General features: G+C 42.3%; 1 protein-coding gene across 2 annotated transcripts in view; it reads left to right on the forward strand.

Annotated features, from left to right (window-relative positions):
• GAP43 (growth associated protein 43) overlaps positions 1-23,111 on the forward strand; it is a 101,626-nt gene that overhangs the window by 37,574 nt on the left and 40,941 nt on the right. The window lies entirely within an intron of this gene.

Below are 23,111 nucleotides of genomic sequence, written 5' to 3' on the forward strand. Positions count from 1 at the left end.
GGAAATAATTGCTTCTTTCAGCTGCTGGGACGACAAAAGCATCAGCCGGCGCCCCAGGCCGCTCGGTGGCTGGGCAGCGCGAGGCGGTGAGTGAGAGGCGGTGTGCCGGCTCCTCCTTTGCCCTCGTCAGTCCGCCGGCAGCAGTACAGCCGCCCAGCTTACCAGAGACCAAGCCCCCAGTCACGTCTAGGTTACACAGCGGGTGAGGAAGGCAAAAGAGAGAAAGTTGGGTCAATTGCAAGTCTCACTCCTGTCCCTCCCAGTTTTCCCTTGTTTGGGGGCTGCAAGGAGCACGTTAGCACTGCTCTGGCTGTTGGCACCTGTTTCTTTAGCGAGGGCTGGGAGCAGCGGACAGGAAGGTTTCTATGTATCAGCAGGAAACTGAACAGGAATACCTTGTCCTTAGGTTACAACATAGGCGAGAAAATCAGCTAAGGTCAGGGCTAGAAACAATGAGCCTTCATTATTGAAAAAAAAAAAAAAAGTTACCCACATCCTCACTTGAGCTTTCCATTTCCCAGGATGAAACACAAGGTCCACAGACAACTGCAAATAAGCTACTTTCGGGTGGGGACCGCGATGGGCGAAGGATGGTAAATGGAGCAGGTGGGAAGAAGTGAGACACTTTCTCTAGGGGTGGCCAAATTTATACTGTGAGATTTTCTCTTAGCCTGGAATCATGGCACCAGCATGAATGTTTCATTCCTTAAATAACATTTTTAAAACGACTTTAAAAGACAATTAAGGTGATATAAACAAACTTTATTCACTTCATGAGGCCAGCAGTCTCTGGTCTCAGGGGTCTGGGCACCTGCGAAATAGGGCAGAAGTCAGGATGCTTTTACAGGATAAAAAATAAGAAAGAAACAAGGATAGAGCCCATAGCTGACTCAGCATTTGGGGACTGGCTGACTGGTTACACTCTGTTTCTGGTCACATGGGTAATTTACAGGTACACAAAAATTATCTTCAGTTTCAGTTTGCTGACCTAGCACCCTGGGCAGGAGTGGCTTCATCTTGACCTGAGAGGATGGATGAACTGCAGAGGAAGGAAAATCAACTCCATTTGCAAGTGATGAGGGTCTGAAGCTGAGGGGAGTTAGAGCTTTCTCTCCCTGTGTTCTGACCTCTTTTTCATCTTTAAATAGGTTGAAGCCAACTGCAGCACTGGATGAGTATTTTGCATATCTTGTTTATTTATTTTTAGCAGTCTTGGATTTCTTTTCCCCCAACTAGGACAGTAGATTTCATTCAGATTTTCTATACATTTTTTGGCTTTAAAAATTGTCAAGTAAGGCATTCCTATAGAAGAAGGCTTTGCTCTCACACAAAGGCCTTTGGGGAAAGTGCAGCTTTTTCAGTTCAGTCGCTCAGTCATGTCTGACTCTTTGCTACCACATGGACTGCAGCAAGCCAGGCCTCCCTGTCCATCACCAACTCCCAGAGTTCACTCAAACTCATGTCCATTGAGTCGGTGATGCCATCCAACCACCTCATCCTCTGTCATCCCCTTCTCCTCCTGCCTTCAATCTTTCCCAGCATCAGAGTCTTTTCCAATGAATCAGTTCTTCACATCAGGTGGCCAAAGTATTGGAATTTCAGCTTCAGCATCAGTCCTTCCAATGAATATTCAGGCCTGATTTCCTTTAGGATGGACTGGTTGGATCTCCTTGCAGTCCAAGGGGCTCTCAAGAGTCTTCTCCAACACCACAGTTCAAAAGCATCAATTCTTCGGCACTCAAGCTTTTTGCTGACTGATAAAAGATGTGTTCTTGCATTCTGAGAGAGTTTGAATTAGGTGCTAAAAGGAAGATGGTGTCTGTTTTCCAAATGAGTAAGGTCATATGCTGGTTCACAGAGTATGCAAGTAAAGGCATCTTGAAATGTGTTAGAATCAGGGGTCTTGGCACCTGGGGTCCTGGCCAGTGGACAAATTCTGTGCTCACTCACTTTGGTGATTCTCTCTGGGGACTGGTACTTTTCAGAAATATCTTAGTCTCATGATATGTTCAATGTACTACATAACTCATTTTAAAAGGTAAGTGACAGTTGATGTTAACATGTATGAGAGAGACCTTGTCCATTTCAGAGTAAGATTAGATCACAAGAAACTTCTCTGAGGCTTTCTTTTTCAGGACGATAGAAAAATGGAACACATATATATTTGCATAGTTGATACCGAAAGCTCACTTCTCTATACACTGATGCCCAATCAAATCTTGGAGACAGAAAGATTGTGGGTAAAGTAGAAAAGGATAGCTTTATCGCTTTGCCAGGCAAAGGGGGACACAGCAGACCCATGCCCTCAAAACCATGTGTGCCCACTTGGGGAATATAGTGACAAGTTTTATAGTAATGGTTCAAGATGGCTTGGTCAGCTTATGGACATTCTTCTGTTGGGTTGGTGATGAGGCAAGTAGAAGTCAATATCGTCAGCCTTCAGGTCCAGCTGGTCTGTGGTCTACATGCTTGTGGGCAGCATACCATCTTTAATCATTAACTTCTTCCACCTGGAGGGGGCGTCACTGTCTGCAAAATAGCTCAAAGATCCTGTTGTGTTTATCCCTTGGTTGGGGCTTCTCAGGTGGCTCAGTGGTAAAGAATGCCCCTGTCAAGCAGGAGACCTGGGTTCTATCCTTGGGTTGGGAAGATCCCCTCGAGAAGGAAATGGCAACCCACTCCAGTATTCTTTCCTGGGAAATCCCATGGACAGAGGAGCCTGGCAGGCTACAGTCCATGCGGTTGTGAAGAGTTGGACATGACTTAGCAAGTAAACAACAACAGTCCCTTGATGTGGCAACAGGACCTTGCCACAAGGCTGCACTTGACTGTCTTCTCCCTGATCTTGCATCCCCTCCCTTCCCTAATTAACAGCTGCTTGAATCTGCCCACTGGAACTCAGGGAAGGTCATGGAAGCTGAAGGAAGACTGTTTCCTATAGTCTAAGAAATGGAGGACACAGAAAGGCCCTGTGCCCAGGTGCTCCACAAGGCCCTGAGTGGTATCACAATTAGGACTTTGGTATTTTGACTGTTTGAGTCTTGACTCTCATAGTCAACCCCCTCAGTGTACAGACACAGAAACCGGGGTCCAGAGAAACAGAAACTTCTATGGGGTTACAGTGGAGTGGGACATGTCAGATTTACAACACTGGTCTCCTGATTGCCAATTCATGGCTTTAGCTAATTTATCTGCTGCTTCTTATTTCTCTGAATTCCATAATAGAGGCATCTCTGAAATTGCACTTTTCGTTTGAAGAAATATTCAAAAGGAACTGTGGATCTTCCAGGACAGGTGTGTTTAGTCTGAGCACCATAGGCCAGGACATTTCACACGGTGATGTGCAAAGGATTCGTGAGAATGCAGATCCTGATGACTAGATCTGCGTGGGGGGAGGACGGCGGGAGGGGGGACCCAGCTCTTGGAAGCGTGGACACGGTCACTCCATGTACTCAGCGGCAGAACAGCAGCCAGCATCTTTCCTCCTTGCCTTTCCTTTCTCACTGGCAGAACAGCCCTGGGGATTTCAGGAACCCTTGTTTCTCCTGTTACCAGGTCGCTATGCTCCCTCAGCTGATCAAGATGCCTTTCACTGCTCTGTCCTCACCCAGACCTGAGACTGTAAGAAAGAGTCCCTAGAGACAGGGACTTGAGCTAGAGGGTGTGATCTTTTGTCTAGTGACTTAGCACCATCTAAGCTGCTTCCACAAAACCTCTTACACATAAGCAACAGACTCAATTCTGATGGTTAAAAAAACAGTCTTTTTTCTCTCGCACAAGTGGCCTCCCAGCTGCAGCTCATTTCTCTCCTTCTGGGAGAGCAGCTGGCGTGCTGCAAGCTCACAGGCCTGACCCTAACCCTGGGGCTCAGTAGGTCTCTCTGTGCATTTCCCCAGATTGCTTCTACCTTGCATTTCTCTAGCAGTTGTACCCAGATTCAGGTCTGAGTGCCTCTGTGCACCCTCTGAGCTGAGCAAACAGCTGAGCAATGACAGGGCAGGACTCTTTGAAGGTAGGCAAGCTTAGGACTTCCCCAGCGGTCCAGTGGTTAAGACCTTGCACTTCCAATGCAAGGCATACTGGGTTTGATCCCTGGTAGGGGGATTAAGATCCTACATGCCTTGCAGTGTGGTAAAAAAACATATAATAATAAAGCAGTCCAGCTTCAGTGGCGCCCACTTCTCATGTCTCCCTTCTACGAAGCTTACCTGCCTTTGACGTCCTCTGCTGTGGCTCTTTAAGTTGCTCTGTCAGTTTTTTCAATCTTCCTTATTATCAACTATTCTCAGGAAAGAAACAATTTAATCCAAACTATAACACACATTCACCAGACTTTTATTAAGGCCTTACTATGTGAAACAGGGTTAGAATGGTAGAGAGGATGAGCTCTGGTCTACCTACCTAAATAATCAAATCAGAGCACTACACTTATTAAATATGGAACCTCCCCAAGTATATTTCTGTAAAAAATAATATCACTTATCTCATACATTAAAATTATCATAATACCTACCTCATGCATTTGTTATGAGATTTTCCACGCAAAACCTTTAGCTCAGTGCCTTAGCAAAGTGATCAATAAATGTCAGCCTCTAAAATTAGGGTCCTGAACCCAATTCCAATGTGGCAGTGGAGGGGGTGTCCCACGCAAACAGCCATTCCCCAGGTGCCAGCTATGTATCCCACAATCAATTCAATTCCACCACCATCTACCCAGAGACAGCAGATTCCACTGGTAAACACTCAGTCCTGGAAGACACCTTCCACTTCAGATACCAGCTGCAAGCCCTGGTTGTTCCCTGTGCTTCTGATTGATTGGCTACTTAATTAGAGGTTCCAACAACCCCCTTCGACTCAGGATCCAATTGCAAGTCCATATTATTACCTGTATCTCTTACAGACTGGCTATAAATCGAGGTTCCCATGACCCTCTCCTTGGATTTGATTAATTTGCTACAGCAGCTTCCCAGGTGGGTGCTCTGCTGTGCTTAGTCGTTCAGTCATGTCTGGCTTTTTGCAACCCCATGGGCTGTAGCCCATTAGGCTCCTCTGTCCATGGGAATTCTCCAGGCAAGAATACTGGAGTGGATTGCCATGCCCTCTGCCAGGGGATCTTCCCAACCCAGGGATCAAACCCAGGTCTCCCTCATTATGGGCAGATTCTTTACCATCTGAGCCACCAGGAAAGCCCAAGAATACTGGAGTGGGTAGCCTATGCATTCTCCAGGGGAATTCCCCTGTTCTGGGAGTGCAACTGGCGTGCTTCGAGCTCACAGGCCTGCCCCTGCCTGGGTTTGATTCCAACCCAGGAATTGAACCCAAGTGTCCTTCTTTGCAGGCAGATTCTTTACCAGGTGAGCTACCAGGGAAGCCCAGGTGGGTGCAGTGGTAAAGAATCCTAGTCCACTGCCAATGCAGGAGACAGAGGAGACCCAGGTTCGATCCTGAGTCAGGAAGAACCCCTAGAGAAGGGAAAGGCAACCCACTTCAGTATTCTTGCCTAGGAAGTCCCATGAACAGAGGAGCCTTGTGGGCTATATACAGTCCATGGGGTTGCAAAGAGTCAGACATAGCTGAGCACACACACACACACATGGCTTCCAGGATTCAGGAAGCTCCTTTACTCACTAGTTCACCAGTTTATTTAACAGATTATATAACTCAGGAACAGCCAGATGGAAGAGGGGCCTAAGGCAAGGTGTGGGAAAGGACACTGAGCATACCGTTCTCCTTAAATCTCCACAGGTTCGTGGTGAACCAAACCTTGTTTTGAGTTTTTTATGGAAGCTTCATGACACAGACATAATTGATGAAACCACCGGCCCTTGTTGACTGATTCAACCTCCAGACCTTCTAGCCTTTGAGCAGGTCAGAGGGTGGGACGGAAGCCCCAGCCCTCTAATCATGTAGCCGGTTTTGCCGGCAACCAGTCTCCCCCAGACCCTCAAGCAGTCACTTCATTAATATAACAAAAGACACCTTTATTGCTCTCATCACAGGAAATTCCAAAGGTTTTCCGAGCTCTGCGTCCAAAATGGGGATGAAGATCAGTATGTTTTTTTTTTTTACCATAAATCACAATATCTATTGAGTAGCCTCAATGGAGTAGCCTCTATTATTAAGATAATATTCCTGTCCTCAGAGAGTATACATAGTAACGGAGAGTTTGAAGAATAAGTACATCGACTACTACAATGAAAACATGATAGATAAATACATAGATATGCAGAGGCAGATGTTTGATGAGGGCCCAATTGTGAGTGAAGTCACAGAACTTGGTAGTAAGGAGCGATTTTCAGTGAGAAGCCCGTGGAGTTTAACATAAAGGTAAACCCTGCCCCAGAGATGAGCAAAGAAACCTTCAAGCTAAGAATGATTTCTACATTTTTAAATGGTTGACAGAAAATCAAGAATAATGATATTTCACGTGCATGGTAAGTCGCTTCAATCTGTCCAACCCTTTGCAACCTCACAGACTGTAGGCCGATCTTCTTCCCAACTCAGGGATTGAACCCGGGTCTCCTGTGTTTCCTGCATTGGCAGAAGGGTTCTTTACCACTAGAACCACCTGGGAAGGGATATTTCATGATCCCTTAGAATAATGTAAAGCCCAAATCTCACTGTTCATAAATAAAGTTATATTGGAACACAGTCATGCTCATTAATTTAGGTAGCAGCTATAGCTTATTGCATGCTATAAGACAGAATTGTGACAAAATTGAGTGATTGTGACAGAAACCTGACGTCCCAGAGAGCCAAAAATATTTACTACCTGGCCCTTTGCAGAAAAATTTTGCTGGCCTCTGAACTGCCCATCTAGGAAGGTGCAAGAAAACTCTCCAGTCAAGGTGAGGATTGGACTGAATCTTGACAGGTGTTTGGAGTTTCAAAAGACACACAAGGTAGATGTCTGTAGAAAGCCACATTGTTAGTAAGCTCATAGAATTATGGGGGTGAGGAGCATGTTCAGTGAGCTGCATGTGGACCTACTTGGCTACAGTAAAGGGTGTGCTTGTGAGAGAATCAGGCAGGGAAGACTGGGTCCATTCCATGAATTCCTCAAATGCTAAAGCAATACATATCTTCTTGGCTTGCTAAGTTATGGGAATATTTAAAGAATTGTGTGTGGGGGGGGCATGTAATGATGAAACCATAACTCTATTTTAGCTTAATCTCACAAAATATGTAGCACAGTGTGGAAAACAGACCAATTAAGAGATCTTCTACAGTGTTCGTTTTTAGTGTCTGTTTTAAACCTTAAAATTAGGGAATAATGCTTGAAGGTGGAATTTCAGACATTGATAAAAAGAGAATTTTTGTCTAGGTCTTTCCTGTATACCCACTCTGCTACTGCCAAAAACTATGCCATTATTACCTCAGTTCTCCACGGTAATTTAAACTTTCTGTTGTGTATTTCTGGGGTGCACAGCCGGGGAGGCTATGGAGGTACCAGGCGAGTACCAGGGTTTGCTTTTACTATGCCTTTGGCTTTTGGAGAAACTAGGGGATTATTCTAACCTAGAGCCACAGAGTTGCCCCAACCATATGGAGAGATAGCTAATGAATTGCCCTGGGAATCTTTTTTTTTTTTAAACTTTACATAATTGTATTAGTTTTGCCAAATATCAAAATGAATCCTCCACAGGTATACATGTGTTCCCCATCCTGAACCCTCCTCCCTCCTCCCTCCCCATACCATCCCTCTGGGTCATCCCAGTGCACTAGCCCCAAGCATCCAGTATCGTGCATCGATCCTGGACTGGCAACTCATTTCTTATATGATATTTTACATGTTTCAATGTCATTCTCCCAAATCTTCCCACCCTCTCCCTCTCCCACAGAGTCCATAAGACTGTTCTATACATCAGTGTCTCTTTTGCTGTCTCGTACACTGGGTTATTGTTACCATCTTTCTAAATTCCATATATATGCGTTAGTATACTGTATTGGTGTTTTTCCTTCTGGCTTACTTCACTCTGTATAATAGGCTCCAGTTTCATCCACCTCATTAGAACTGATTCAAATGTATTCTTTTTAATGGCTGAGTAATACTCCATTGTGTATATGTACTACTGCTTTCTTATCCATTCATCTGCTGATGGACGTCTAGGTTGCTTCCATGTCCTGGTTATTATAAACAGTGCTGTGATGAACATTGGGGTACACGTGTCTCTTTCCCTTCTGGTTTCCTCAGTGTGTATGCCCAGCAGTGGGATTGCTGGATCATAAGGCAGTTCTATTTCCAGTTTTTTAAGGAATCTCCACACTGTTCTCCATAGTGGCTGTACTAGTTTGCATTCCCACCAACAGTGTAAGAGGGTTCCCTTTTCTCCACACCCTCTCCAGCATTTATTATTTGTAGACTTTTGGATCGCAGCCATTCTGACTGGTGTGAAATGGTACCTTATAGTGGTTTTGATTTGCATTTCTCTGATAATGAGTGATGTTGAGCATCTTTTCATGTGTTTGTTAGCCATCTGTATGTCTTCTTTGGAGAAATGTCTATTTAGTTCTTTGGCCCATTTTTTGATTGGGTCATTTATTTTTCTGGAGTTGAGCTGTAGGAGTTGCTTGTATATTTTTGAGATTAGTTGTTTGTCAGTTGCTTCATTTGCTATTATTTTCTCCCATTCTGAAGGCTGTCTTTTCACCTTGCTAATAGTTTCCTTTGATGTGCAGAAGCTTTTAAGGTTAATTAAGTCCCATTTGTTTATTTTTGCTTTTATTTCCAATATTCTGGGAGGTGGGTCATAGAGGATCCTGCTGTGATGTATGTCAGAGAGTGTTTTGCCTATGTTCTCCTCTAGGAGTTTTATAGTTTCTTGTCTTACGTTTAGATCTTTAATCCATTTTGAGTTTATTTTTGTGTATGGTGTTAGAAAGTGTTCTAGTTTCATTCTTTTACAAGTGGTTGACCAGATTTCCCAGCACCACTTGTTAAAGAGATTGTCTTTAATCCATTGTATATTCTTGCCTCCTTTGTCAAAGATAAGGTGTCCATACGTGCGTGGATTTATCTCTGGGCTTTCTATTTTGTTCCATTGATCTGTATTTCTGTCTTTGTGCCAGTACCATACTGTCTTGATAACTGTGGAATCTTTTATTTGTAGTTTTGTGTCCAGTCCTGAGCTGACATGGAGTATCATTGATTTCTGATGAGTAAATCAGAATTGTGGGAAGAGTGGTTGCATCATCCTATCTTCCCGGAACTCTGGAGTTCAGGACAGTCTCCAAGCCTTCCCCACGTTAGGACATGTCTTTAAAACTCCCCATTTTTTAGAGTTTCATAGTGCTGGATGTGAACCTGACGTTCTGTGTGACACGTTCTGTGTGATACAATGGAAGGTTATGCAACATCTCATAGTTGTCTCCGCATCAAGAAGAGAAAGTAATTTTCATTACTTCAAGACCTCAGAATCAGACTTAATACCTCCTTAGTAGTAATAGAAGTGTTAGTTGTTAAGTTGTGTCCGACTCTTTGTGTGTCTGACTCTTTGTGTGTCTGACTCTTTGTGAGTTCATGGCTGCAGCCCACCAGGTTCCTCTGTCCATGGAATTCTCCATGCAAGAATCCTGGAGTGGGTTGCCATGCCTTTCTCCAGGGGATCTTTCTGACCCAGGGATCAAACCCTGATCTCCTGCATTGCAGGCAGATTCTTTTCCCTCTGAGCCACCAGGAAAGCCACCTGCTTAATTTATTTTACTCAGTTATCCAGCCTAATTTTTACAGCTCAAAGATCAGGTTATCATACCTCTTTGGAAGGTAGGTTCATCTAGTTTAATCTAGAAGTTGGAGAATTTGCTTCAGTCCAGTCCAGTCACTCAGTCATGTCCGACTCTTTGCGACCCCATGAATCGCAGCACGCCAGGCCTCCCTGTCCGTCACCATCTCCCGGAGTTCACTCAGACTCACATCCATCAAGTCAGTGATGCCATTCAGCCATTGGCATCCTCTGTCGTCCCCTTTTCCTCCTGCCCCCAATCCCTCCCAGCATCAGAGTCTTTTCCAATGAGTCAACTCTTCGCATGAGGTGGCCAAAGTACTGGAGTTTCAGCTTTAGCATCATTCCTTCAAAAGAAATCCCAAGGCTGGTCTTCAGACTGGTTGGATCTCCTTGCAGTCCAAGGGACCCTCAAGAGTCTTCTCCAACACCACAGTTCAAAAGCATCAATTCTTCGACGCTCAGCCTTCTTCACAGTCCAACTCTCACATCCATACATGACTACAGGAAAAACCATAGCCTTGACTAGACGGACCTTGTTGGCAAAGTAATGTCTCTGCTTTGAATATGCTATCTAAGTTGGTCATAACTTTCCTTCCAAGGAGTAAGTATCTTTTAATTTCATGGCTGCAGTCACCATCTGCAGTGATTTTGGAGCCCAAAAAAATAAAGTCTGGCACTGTTTCCACTGTTTCCCCATCTATTTCCCATGAAGTGGTGGGACCGGATGCCATGATCTTCGTTTTCTGAATGTTGAGCTTTAAACTAGTTTCAAAAACGAAAGCGGGAATTTTCTCTTTGATGGCTTCAAAGGGTGCAGTGTTTTCTTCTTGTAGAACCACAAAGCTGATTCTTTGTGCCATGATGAGCATTGTCACTAAACTCATCTTCCAGGAAGTTGTGTGGCATAAATAGTGTGATATTTTTTTGAGAATATAATCAGAGCTACAAGTATGACGTCGATGGAATAGTTCTAGATAGATTTCTCTATCTGCCTCAGTACAATTGTGAGTCAAGTAACAGGAATAGTTGGTTCAAGAAAAAGGCAATGTTTAATTCAGGAACTCTGGATTTAATCCTCAGACTTTTGAATAAATCTTTCCCACCTGCTCAGCCCCTTTCCTCTGGTAAGTATAAGAGTGACTCCAGTTTATTCATCTGCTTTTCTCCTGTAATTAAATAGACCTGATTCCTGACCTGAGGCCCTCCCCTCACACTTCCCCCAAGATTACTTCCTCTATTCCGGTGTTTTTTCTCTCTTGCTTTCAGAATTAATAGGAAATCTGGTCTCTGAGCTGTTCTCAACATCGCAAGTGTGAACCTTCCCTGTCAAAATCTTCACAAGGAAAATGAGTCACAGCATCACCAGGGTGATGAGGTCACGATACCACAGCCCCTGCTTTAAAAATGTATTTGTACTTTTCTGTTGTAAATCGATTTTACGAGAACTATGAAATTGGGGTGACAGCTCTGAAGCCTGTTCTTTTCAACACTGGTAACTGGCTCAGCCTTGGCAGGCACTGGCCATGACCAAGTCATGCTCTGGGTTCTCCCACCATGCACTCCGCTTTTCACCTTGCCTGGGAGGCTGGAGACAGCGCAGGCCGTGAGTGCACCAGCCCTATTTTCCTGGGGTCATTTACCTCCTGTGCAACTGTGCAAAGTTTTGAGTTCAAACCCTGTTACTTACTAGCTGTGTGATTTTGAGCAAGTTATTTAATGTCCATGTGCCTAAGCCCCTTCACCTATAAAATAAAATTAAATTTAATAAATCTATTTTTATATTTATAACATATAATAAAGTGCCTAGAAGAGTAGTTGGCACATGGTACTATATAATTCTTCAATTTATTATTAGAATAAAGTACCCTCAGAGGGTATTTTATAGTACCTTTAAAGAGGCTTTTTGAGAGAAGCATTTGTTATTTTTATGAAATATGCATAGCCCTAAAAAATTCCTCCATAATCTATCAGAGACAGAAAACTATAAAATATTTATCAAACAATGCACCTAATACTTAGTCTCTAGAAAGTAGCAACTTTCACTTCACTTGTATTGTCTTCTTCCAGACAATTATTTATTGAGTTTTTAAATACCAGACATTTTACAAATACTGTTTTCTTTCATCCTCAAGAAAGTCTGCACAGTAAATGTTAGTATCTATATGGTGGATGTAGAAGCTAAATTCTGAAGAAATTAAGTCATTTATTGCAGGTCATATATTTAAACCATGGCTGAACCAGGATTTGAACATGAATTGTTTGAGCCAAAAACCATGCCAGGAAATATTTAATCAATGAATTCAGTGCGTGGTGACCTAAAGAGAATTTGATGCCTAAAAACAAAGGGAGGGGCAAGAGAACAGTGACAAGAATAACAACACTAGCAAATTTAGATTCAGTTATGATTTATAGATTTTTCTAGAGTCTTGTATGTTTGCCCTTACACTATCCAACAGCTTGGGGACAGAATTTCAGTTAAAATGGAAATAAGTCTATTTGTCTTGAAACTGTATGCCATTGAACTGACATCCCCACCCCTCCTCACCAAAAATATTGTTTTTTCCACACATGAAAGAATACAACATATCTTCTAGAATCACAAAGAAAGCATGTTGTTCTTTTTTGTTTTTCTTTGGATTTCTCACGTGCTGTTCTAAATGGGCAATCACATACCTGGTGATTGATATAGACCATTAAGGCATGTGCAAATTACTGTTGACAGAGAGCAATGTGCCTGCAAAATCATCCCACTAGTCACCTCATAGAAATAAGCGTACTGTACAAAGCAGTATGCTTGCTGTGCAAGTGCAGTGTCAGGAAAAATCACCCACTTCCCCCTTTCAAACGTGTTCCTGCTCCTAATCCCTCCTATACAGAGATTCTGGAGCCATCTGTTATAAGACCTGAAATGTAGACCAGTTCTGTTCATTATAAAGTACTTCAAGTAGTCTTAGTGCTGATATTAGCATTGCTACTGTAGCAATAGTAGCATTGCTACTATTCAGTGGCTCTTCTTTTTCGGAGTATTTTGTATTGAATTCTTAGATTGAATTCTGTTAGGTTGCTTAAAATTCAAGGAGACTGAAAACCTGCGTTTAAGATCTATTCTACTATTCGCTGGGCTTTCCACCAATCTGTGTTTCAGTTGCTTCGGTTTATGAAGGGGAAAGCATACTTGCTCAGCCCAATTCATTGTAATTCCTCAAGGAACAGTTTTATGAGGTGAAAAGTACCTCATAACCTGAAATATGTAAATTCAATTTACAGTCATTTTTTGTTAAGCAAATAGCATCTCAGGTTCGTTTCCATCTTTTGTCAACTATGTTTCATAATGACGTGCACCCTAATGACACGTGTTAGATGTGTGCTAGGTACACTGACACTTGGAGGAGCTTCACTGACATCCAACGGGCACGCACTGGATAGAGTTGGAAGCCCCAAATCTTGATCTCCCTCTCCTTAGGACCACATGCTCCTAAGCTAACCTCCCACAAAGTTTCTGGCAGCTGCATTCACAGCTCTCACCAAGGATGAATAAACAGAGGAGCTCTCAGAACCTACAGGGCAATTGTTTTCCTGATGTGGAAGAGCTATAGACAGATAGTGAGATAGAGATGTGAAATAGTAGCTATATTAGACTTTTTCTGTTGTTGTTGGATGGGGGTAGGGGTGCCAAGTAAAAGGTACATTTTGAGAATGAACACACTTCTAGTTTAAGTGAATTTCCATCACAAAGATGCTGGATCGTGTGGTGGTTTAGACACAAGTAAAGTTAAAGAGGATTGGTGTGTGTTAGAAGAGAGGGATTGTGATTTACCCTTGACAGCATAAACAGATCTGCTCCCTTCCCAAGGATAGGAAAGAACTAGATTGAGTTTTATGGCATGCTTTAGATGATTTTTGTTTCTCTCTGTGAGCATAGATAGTACTATAGAGTTAAAGATCTGGACGCTCTCCTCCCTGGGTGGGGATACCAGCAGTCATGGACTCAGTCTAATGGTAATGTAGACATTACATTGAGATGAGAGTGATGATGACAGTGACTATGATGTGAAAATTAGCTGTCCCTTTTTGAGAATGTACAATATGACAGGGACTGTGCCAAGTACTTTATATATATTAACTCATATAATGCTCACAGCAACCCAGTGAGATAACCCTGTTATTCCTCCATCTTACCTGGTGGCTCAGCTGTAAAGAATCCACTGCAATGCGAGACACCTGGGTTTGATCCCTGGGTTGGGAAGAACCCCTAGAGAAAGGAACGACTACCCACCCCATCCAGTATTCTGGCCTGGAGAATTCCATGGACTGCACAGTCCATGAGGTCGCAAAGACTCGGACATGACTGAGTGACTTTCACTTTCACAGGTAAGGAAACTGAGGTTAACTTGCTCAAGATGAGGAGCTGGTAATTAAGTGTCAGAGACAACATTTGAACCTATGTATATCTAACTGTATAGCCTATGCTCTTACCACCAGGGAATATTGGCTTCCTACAGTCTATTTTAAAAAGCATTAAGTAGGGCTTCCTTGGTAGCTCATTGGTAAAGAATCCACCTGCCAATGCAGAAGACACAGATTTGATTCCTGGTCTAGGAAGATCCCACATGTCATGGAGCAACTAAGCCCGTGCACCATAACTAATGAGCCTAGAGGAGGCGCTCCGCAACCAGAGAAGCCACTGCAGTGAGAAGCCCGTTCACTGAAACTAGAGAGCAGTCCCTGCTGTCTGCAACTAGAGAAAAGCCCGTGCAGCAAGAAAGACCCAGCACAGCCAAAAAGGAATAAATAAAATAATTTTTTAAAGACAGTTTTTTTTTTTATTAAAGCACTGAACAAAGGCAGGGATTGAGGGAAAGCCCAGTCTTTAGACACTGGATAACAGCTTTCTGTTTCCCAATTTACCTTGATTATAAAGCAGACACAGTGATGTATTCCTCACAGGATTTTGATGAGAACTGAATTTAAATACTAACTATGTATGTGGTATGCTCACTATAAAGTAAGAGGAGAGAGAGCTATGGCTGCTGGGGAGTAGTTTGACAAAACCCCAAGCATTAGTTTTCCAGAGAGAAGCAATGACACCCAGCCAGTTATCTGGGTGCTGCCCATTTACATGCTTGCTGATCACTAACACAAGCATGGCATGGAGTCACTTAACAACAACCACAAATAAATATTTTGGAGGTATCAACCATGTGCCAGCCCTGGCCCTGTCTTACCTACCAAGGCTTTGAGGATTATACAAAATTGACAAAGCCCTGCTTCCAGAGGCTTTATAGTCCAGGGGACAATTCGGTTAATAATGAGATAAAAATATATGTCAGGTTCATATAAGCACAAAGAAGGAAAAACCAGGTACGTAGACCAACAGTGACATTATTTGGGGAAGGACATATAGCAGAGTGAATGAGGAGTGTCTCTCTTGCTCATTTGTTCTCTGAAAAAAATTTATCCAGTACTACTGACTTAGAATGTAGTAAATTACATTTCATAATGAAAGAAGTTTAATTAAGAAAAGAACAAATCAGTCATCGCTAGTCAGTATAGTAGGAAGAATATGGTGATTTAATTAAATATTTATCTCATTGTGTTTTAATTTCCTGAACCAGAGACATTTTGCAGAGTCTTACCAGATAGGAAAGCAGAGCTTTTGGTCAAGTTCACTGGGTTCTGGGGCTTCTCTTCCTCCTGGTTGGCTCTGGGAACCTTCTCCAGCAGCTTGGGGTGTGGTTTGTTCTTGGGAATGCTCAACTGGATGGAATTCACCTGCAATGGTGGTACAAGGGACTGTCTGCCAGTCAGGCTTGTTGTCTTTTCCCAGATGTATTGGCTGCCCTCTGCTCTCCTCTTTCTTCACTTGTTGGCAAAGGAAGCCTCACAGTCCCACTCATCATCTGGTGTGTGAGTTCAGCCGCTTCAGCAGCCTGATAAGGAGTCCCTCTATTGTGTTCCCAGCTCAGTGGCCATTGTAGGCATAGAAACTTCTCCTAGAACAGGGTTTGGTGTCTCCTCACCTTGTCCACCTCTCCTTCCTTCCACTGTGCCACTTAAGAGGTAGTGATCACTTGTAGAGGTTGTTTTGTTGTTGTTGTTTAGTCACTAAGTAATGTCTGACTCTTTTGTGACCCCATGAACTGTAATCTGCCAAGCTCCTTCTGTCTATGTGATTTCCCAGGAAAAAATACAGGAGTGTGTTGCCATTGCCATTTCCTTCTCCAGGGGATTCTTCTGACCCAGGGATTGAACCCAAGTTTCTTACATTGGCAGGCAAATTCTTTACCATTGAGCCACCTGGGAAGCCAAGGTAGAGAACAGCAATCAGTAGCTCTCATCAGAGTCTACAGCTGCTGCTCAAGCATGGAGCCCCTTCCTTTCAGAGCTGACTCTCAGCTAGCATTTGCTTGAGGATCACTGACCTTGACCCTTGATTCAGTTAGCTCACTTATATCTCTTTCACCATACCCAAAGAGTATTCTTTTTCTGAAAGAGTTTAGTCAAATTATTCTGTCTAGCATGGGCCCTTAGAGATTTGTTATTCAGTTGCTAAGTCATGTCCAACTCTTTGCAACTCCATGGACTGCAGCACACCAGGCTTCCCTATCCTTCACTATCTCCTGGAGTTTGCTCAGTCTCAAGTCCATTGAATTGGAGATGCCATCCAACTGTCTCATTCTCTGTCATCCACTTCTCTTCCTGCCCTTAATCTTTCTCAGCATCAAGGTCTTTTCCAATGAGTTGGCTCTTTGCATCAGGTGGCCAAAGTATTGGAGCTTCAGCATCAGTCCTTCCAATGAGTATTCAAGGTTGATTTCCTTTAGGATTGACAGGTTTGATCTCTTTGCTGTCCAGGGGACTCTCAAGAGTCTCCTCTAGGACTATAATTCAGAAGCATTAATTTTATAGACCAGTAGAAGTATATACCTCATCTGAACCCTGGTCTCTTCCCAGTGCCCATTTGAAAAAGGGGGCTTCCTTCCTTGAATATCTAAGGGACCAGTCATCTCTAACCTATAACCCTAGGCCATGGGGCTCATCATACAGATTAAGTCTAAACAGGGAAGACGAGAGTCTCCAACAACCTTCCCTGAATATTTTCACCTGTTTAACTTATAAAGAGGTGAGATGTATATTTGAAAAATAATTTGATTGATATGATTCCAGATAACCCATGGGTAAGATGAATATGGTTTTTTTTCTATATTTGTTTCCCTTTCTAAGTGCTTTTAAAACTATTTTCAATGTCATTTCTATAGTTTTGTGACTTGTCTGATTCCTGCTCTTTCATTTCTATAATTGGATTCTTTGTTCAACTCACTACAAGAAGTCAGTTATTCAGTTAGGTGTTGGGCAAACATATACTTGTCTTAGCCAGATGCTCTTGAAGTCCATCACTGGGAAATGAAGCATTTTAAAAGTTGACCAAAAAAATTAATCCCAGATTAATTTGCTTATCACTGTCTTTCTGAAATGGCAGTAATTGAGTTTAAAATTTTAAATTCATCCAACGAATATTAATTGAGCATCTACTATATGCTAGACACCGTTCAAGAAACTGGAGATTCAGCTGTGAACAAAAAAAGCCTTTTGTATGCTGACTTTCATCTGTCAGAAGGTGCCAATTATAGTATGCTCTTTGCTTCATTTCCATCTGTCTTTGTGGGACAAATAGAGTTATACATACACAAAATAAAAGATAACTCTTTTGAATGGAAACTGAGTTCTTCACCAGTAGTGCTTTATACTGTGTTGAATGTGCCACTTCATATTCTTTAGGAAGTTGCTGGGCTGCACATGTTAAATAAATAATATATGAAAGTGAGTGAAGACTCGTATCTTCATCAGTATCCATTACTTGAAAAGTTCACATCGTTATTCCAGTTTCCATTGTGGGATGATTTGGTTTTTTACATAGTCAGTCAATAAGTAAGCATTTCTTGCCCACTTGTTATGACTCTGGAACTGCAGTGCTATGCTGCATGCTTCATCTGAAGAGGAAAAAGAATTCCCTCACTACCACTGTGCCAGGATTTGCAAAGTAGCTCTTTTTTTTTTTTTTTTTTAAGGGAGCAGATATACTCTTAGTGTATTTCTCTCTCTCTTTTATAAAATAATTTTATTCTGTTTACTTTTTTATTTTTTAATGTGCTGGGACTTCGTTACTGTTCTGGCTTTTCTCTAGTTATGGCAAATGGAGGCTACTGTCTAGTTGCAGTGCACAAACTTCTCACTGCGGTAGTTTCTCTTATTTCCCAGCACAGGCTTTAGGGTATGCAGTAGTCATGGCATGTGGGCTCAGTATTTGCACCTCCTGGATTCTAAAGCTCAGGCTCAATAGTTGTGGTACACAGGCTTAACTGATCTACGGCATGTGGCATCTTCCCAAATAAAACCCTCATCTCCTGCACTGGTAGGCAGATTCTTCACCACTGAGCCACCAGGGAAGCCTGCAAAGTCCATCTTGATGTTTCACGTTCCCCCAGAGAATTGCCCAGTTGTCATATGTCTGGGCCCCCAACTGTCTAGGAACTAAAAGAATTCTTCATTGCACTGAAGATCAGAGTTCAAAAACATGATGGCCATTGTTGGCTGGAGCACAACAGTTTCATTGCATCTATTTACATCCTGTTCCCCATCCCCTCACACCCTTATTGAGTGTTGAGAGACCCCCATATCCAAGCTATGCCTATTCATCTTTTAAATGACACCTTCTTTCCTAGAACTGCCTGAAAACCTGAAGAATTTCCTCTACAACACTGAACAAGGTTGGACCATCCTCCTTTTGCTCCTCCATAACGGGTGATTCTCTGAATTTCTGATCTTTGACTAGATTCAGTGCAAGTACAGAAACTCCACTGGGGGTTTCTTTAATACTTGGACATGTCTCCTAAAGTATATGCTATCAACTATGCTCAAAGCCAACTAAATAGAAAAACAGAGTGAAATTTTCTTATGTGAATTTCCCCTCAATACATTATTAACAAAAATAGAGTGAGCCATAAGTAGATATTTATTAGATTTGTACAGATCCATCCACATCTTACTCTGGTTCTGATCTCTCTGGCCCTTCAATCTGGCTTCTTGGAAATATCTTTTGCTCAATCAAATTGAAAATATTTTAGTTTACTAAAGATATTCTTGGAAATAAGAACTGATGCACAGCAATGACTTTTTAAAAGTATTTAAAATTCAATCCTGTTTCAGAGAAAATGTAAAGTATTATCACTGTAGTATTAAGAGCTAGCAGAAGTAGATACAGGGCCACATTTTTCTGTATTTGGAAGGCTGAAGTATTCTGTGATAACTGCAAAAAGCTAAATGAATTGAAGTGTCCCAGTTGAATGCCTGATGTTATATTAGTTCTGAAAACTAGGCATTTATAGATTTTTGCCTAAAGCTCTTTTGTAACATAATAAATGCAAATGTTTGTCCATCTTAGACTGAATCCTAATTTGTCCATCCCTCTCCCTCCAGAGAAAAAGGACATTATTAACCAGAGCTTATTACTGGGTATGAAATAGCTGTTTCTTTTATCTGGCTTTCTTATCTATGATTCTTAAATGGTGATGAAAAGTATTGCCCTTTCACCCAATGGACCTTAAAATTTGACTAGATCCCAGAAAGTTAGTAGGCTTCCCTAGTGGCTCAATGGTAAAGAATCCACTGGGTTTGATCCCTGGATTAAGAAGATCCCCTGGAGAAGGAAATGGCGACCCTCTCCAGGCAAGAGCCTGGGAAATCCCGTGGACAGAGGAGCCTGACAGGCTATAGTCCATGGGGGTCACAAAAGAGTCAGACATGACTTAGCAACTAAACCAACAACAACAAAAACAGCAAGTTAGTGAAATGGTTCCTTTCATCTCCTTCAAACCAATATTCATCCAAGATTTTACCCTTAGTTGAGAAGTAAACATTTTCCATACTTTCGTTTCCTTTAACATCTCACAACTTACAGTGCTCCCGAAGAACTTTTCAGTAAAAATTCTCAGCTATAACAATGAAGATTTCTGAAAAAATTATGGTGACTCATCATGACCCTTTTCCTACATGTAAGGAACTGCATTGGCAGGTCCCCATTCATTAATTCATGGATAGCAACATCTCCATGTAAAAATGAGAGGATTTCATCAGAGCTCAGCACAAGCTTATTTGTGGCCAAGCTGTGTTTAAGAAATAAATATTTTAATGAAACTATAAACTGACTTTTTTTAGCCATTAAATACCAGGCTCTCCTTTTTACTGACCTCCTCCATCTGTAACTGACATATTTAGACTATTGGCCTTACTATATAGGCTTCCCAGTGGTGGTGCTGGTGGTAAAGAACCCTCCTGCCAATGCAGGAGAGGCAAGACATTTGATCCCTGGGTTGGGAAGATCCCCTGGAGGAGGGCATGGCAACTTGCTCCAGTATTCTTGCATGGAAAATTCAATAGACAGAGGAGCCTAGCGGGCTACAGTCCATAGAGCTGCAAAGAATTGGACATGACTGAGCATACACACCCTACCATCCTTACTTTATAGATGGGTTAAAGTTCAGATGTCTCCTTGAATTCCTGAGAAATTACTGATTGCTAAATACTATGAGGTTATTTTTTTTAAGTGTATTTTAAAGAGAGTCCTGTGTGGAAAGACACAGTTTCTGTCTGCTCACTAGTATGTCTGTGGTGCCCAGCATAGGCACTCAGTGATGTTAAATGAATAGATGAACCAGGATGTTGACATGACACTTTACAGACGGTCTGCTATGAGAAAGACTAAGTTATTCAAAGTCACTGATGCAATAAAACTGGACTTGGAGTTGGGTAGGAAAGGAGAGGACCTGAGTTCAAATACAAACGAGACCACTGACTGATTCACTCATGCTATAAACTGAAGCAAATTTTCAGGGCACAGCTTTCCCCATTAGAAGCTGAAAGGGTTGTGCTAAATGTACTGAGTGATCTCTGGTTTCCTGGGCTCACATGTTCCTTGTTTGGGGCAAGCTCTTCTATTTCCAGCTGGGCAAAGTTCTATGTGGTCTGATGCTCTGTGGCTTCCCCCACAGCCAGTCTTGGGAAACCTTCCCTCCTTGTCTCCCCTCTCAGCAAAATATACTACCACTGCTATTACCTCTAGGACTGCGAAAGGAAATTTACCAGAAAATAACCTGGAGTTTGTCATATTTATGGAATTAATTACAAGCACCAAAGAAATTATGTACACTTTGGCATTTTCTGGCTTAAGACCTGGTTTGTACTTAAAATATTTTTATTTCTGTATGCCTCTGTACAGTCATTTAAGCTGACCTCATCTTAGGCTGGTTCTCCTTCCCCTCCTTCCTCCCCACTCCCCTCCTCTTCTTCCTTCCCCCGTCTTTCCTTTCCCTTTCGGTTCCCTCATATCTGTCTCTTTCCCTCGATCTGTACAATTTGTATTAGTTGTCTATTCCCACTTAATTCCTAAAATCCAACTCCCCTAAATCTCTGATGATATTAAGGGGCCCAGAAGTGCCTCCTGGAGAAGCTGCATGTCTGTGGGGGTACTTTGGGCACTTCTTTGGGTGTATTTACCTCCTGGGTTCCCAGCTCTTGTAGGGTTGTCTCACTTCTCTGCTAACCATGTTTTTTTTTTTCACATTCTCTCCCTTCCTGCCCACCCCTTCCTATCTTGTGCCCCTTCCACTCCTGGATTGTTCAGGTGAGCCTGATCCCACAATCTTCGCACCCACGTCTAGTTTGAACCTTTCTAAATAGCCATTTCAACACAGAGGCTGTGCACAGAAGCTTAAGTCCTCATCATTTGGAAAGTTAAAGTGACAGATGATTTGATAAATTGAGATAGAGAGAGAAAAACAGATTGGGGATGGAGGTGAAAAGAACTTAGAGGGGCTCTTCCTTTATCCTTATAAAGTAACCTTCTTTATATCATTCAGACACTCAGCTTCCTTGTAAAGTATCTCTTTTTATCATTCAGACTTAACTTCCTCCTTTTTATATTTTCCAAAGTTTTAAGAGTTTATCCCTTTTCTTTTGTGTTCTTAAAAGAGTAAAGGGTGATGCAGTTTTCTTGAGTCACCAAACGGTCTTTTATGCACTTGCCTACTCAAATATTTGGCTTGTTTACTCTCACAAGTACCAGTACTTGTATTAAAGAACCATTTGGCATCAAGGCCCAAGTGCAGATGTCCTATCACATAAGACGGTGCCTCATTCAGAAAATTCAAGATAGAGTAAAATAAATTAACAACATCTTGGCTGCATGCTCCATTCACAACTGTTAATTTAACAGGGTTATGCTTCCATCTCTGAGCAGAGGGCTCCTGGCAGGGACAGCTGCTCCCGTGCCCCAGATTGTGCTGCGTGTGTCCCAGTAGGAGTCCTCAAGAGCAGCAGGAGAGCGGGAAGGTGGTGGTGCATCAGAGCACCAAGCAGTGTGGCAGCACGGCACTGGTAGGAGGAGGCAGAGGGGCTCCTCCAAAGAGTTGTCGTGCACTCCTTCATTCTCTGTGTGAATACATGTTGGAGAAAAAGAATAACTTGCCTTGAGTTTTACTGGAAATTTATCCATCCTGCTTTTACTCTCAGAGGCAGTTTATTTTCAAAACTAGCTTTGTATACCCATGAGCATGTTGATGGACCTAAGCAATACAGGCCCATATGCTTGTCTGGAGAATGTCAGGTCTACATCATGATGAACAGGATCTGGGTCACTGGGACAGAACTGGTATGACAGGTGGAAAACATGCCTTATGTTGGCCTGTTGTGATTTGCATCCTAAACTGGAGCAAAGGCCAAGGTCAGGCCAAGGTCGAGATTGGGGCCAAGCAGAGGACTTGGTACATGATAAGCATTCTTTAATTAATGGTCTTTTGCTGCATTGTTCACTGCTGTATTTCCCCATTGCCTGAGAGAGTATTCACAAAAGTTAACTCAACTTATTATGGTGATTATTTTGCAATATATACAAATATTGAATCATTATGTTGTACACCTGAAACTAATATAATGGTTATGTGGGAACGATAAGTAACCACCCCGGGACAGCATGGTAGGCAATGACACTATAGTGAATTCTGAGCGCTCACTTGCCTAGGTGTTTCTTTTCATGACTAAACCTTTTATTCCTCTCCTCTGATTCAATTTGCATGTGGAAAAAAGTTATTTGCAGCCTATGTTATTCTGTAACCTGATCAAGTGGTAAAAAGTTCACATTCTAGTCTCTTGCCTTCAGTACTAGGATGGTTCTACTGATGACCATATAAAACTAATTTTAAGTTTAAATTGCTTTGAGAATAAGAAATTGTGATCTAGTGAATATGTGCCACTGTTTCAAAAGTGGAAGCTGTGTTTTCTACTCTTTCTGTTTAAAAAGAACTCAAGATTAATGACCATTTTCTGAATTCA

The sequence above is a fragment of the Bos indicus x Bos taurus genome, chromosome 1 (assembly GCF_003369695.1).
Source record: "Bos indicus x Bos taurus breed Angus x Brahman F1 hybrid chromosome 1, Bos_hybrid_MaternalHap_v2.0, whole genome shotgun sequence".
Lineage (NCBI taxonomy): Eukaryota > Metazoa > Chordata > Mammalia > Artiodactyla > Bovidae > Bos > Bos indicus x Bos taurus.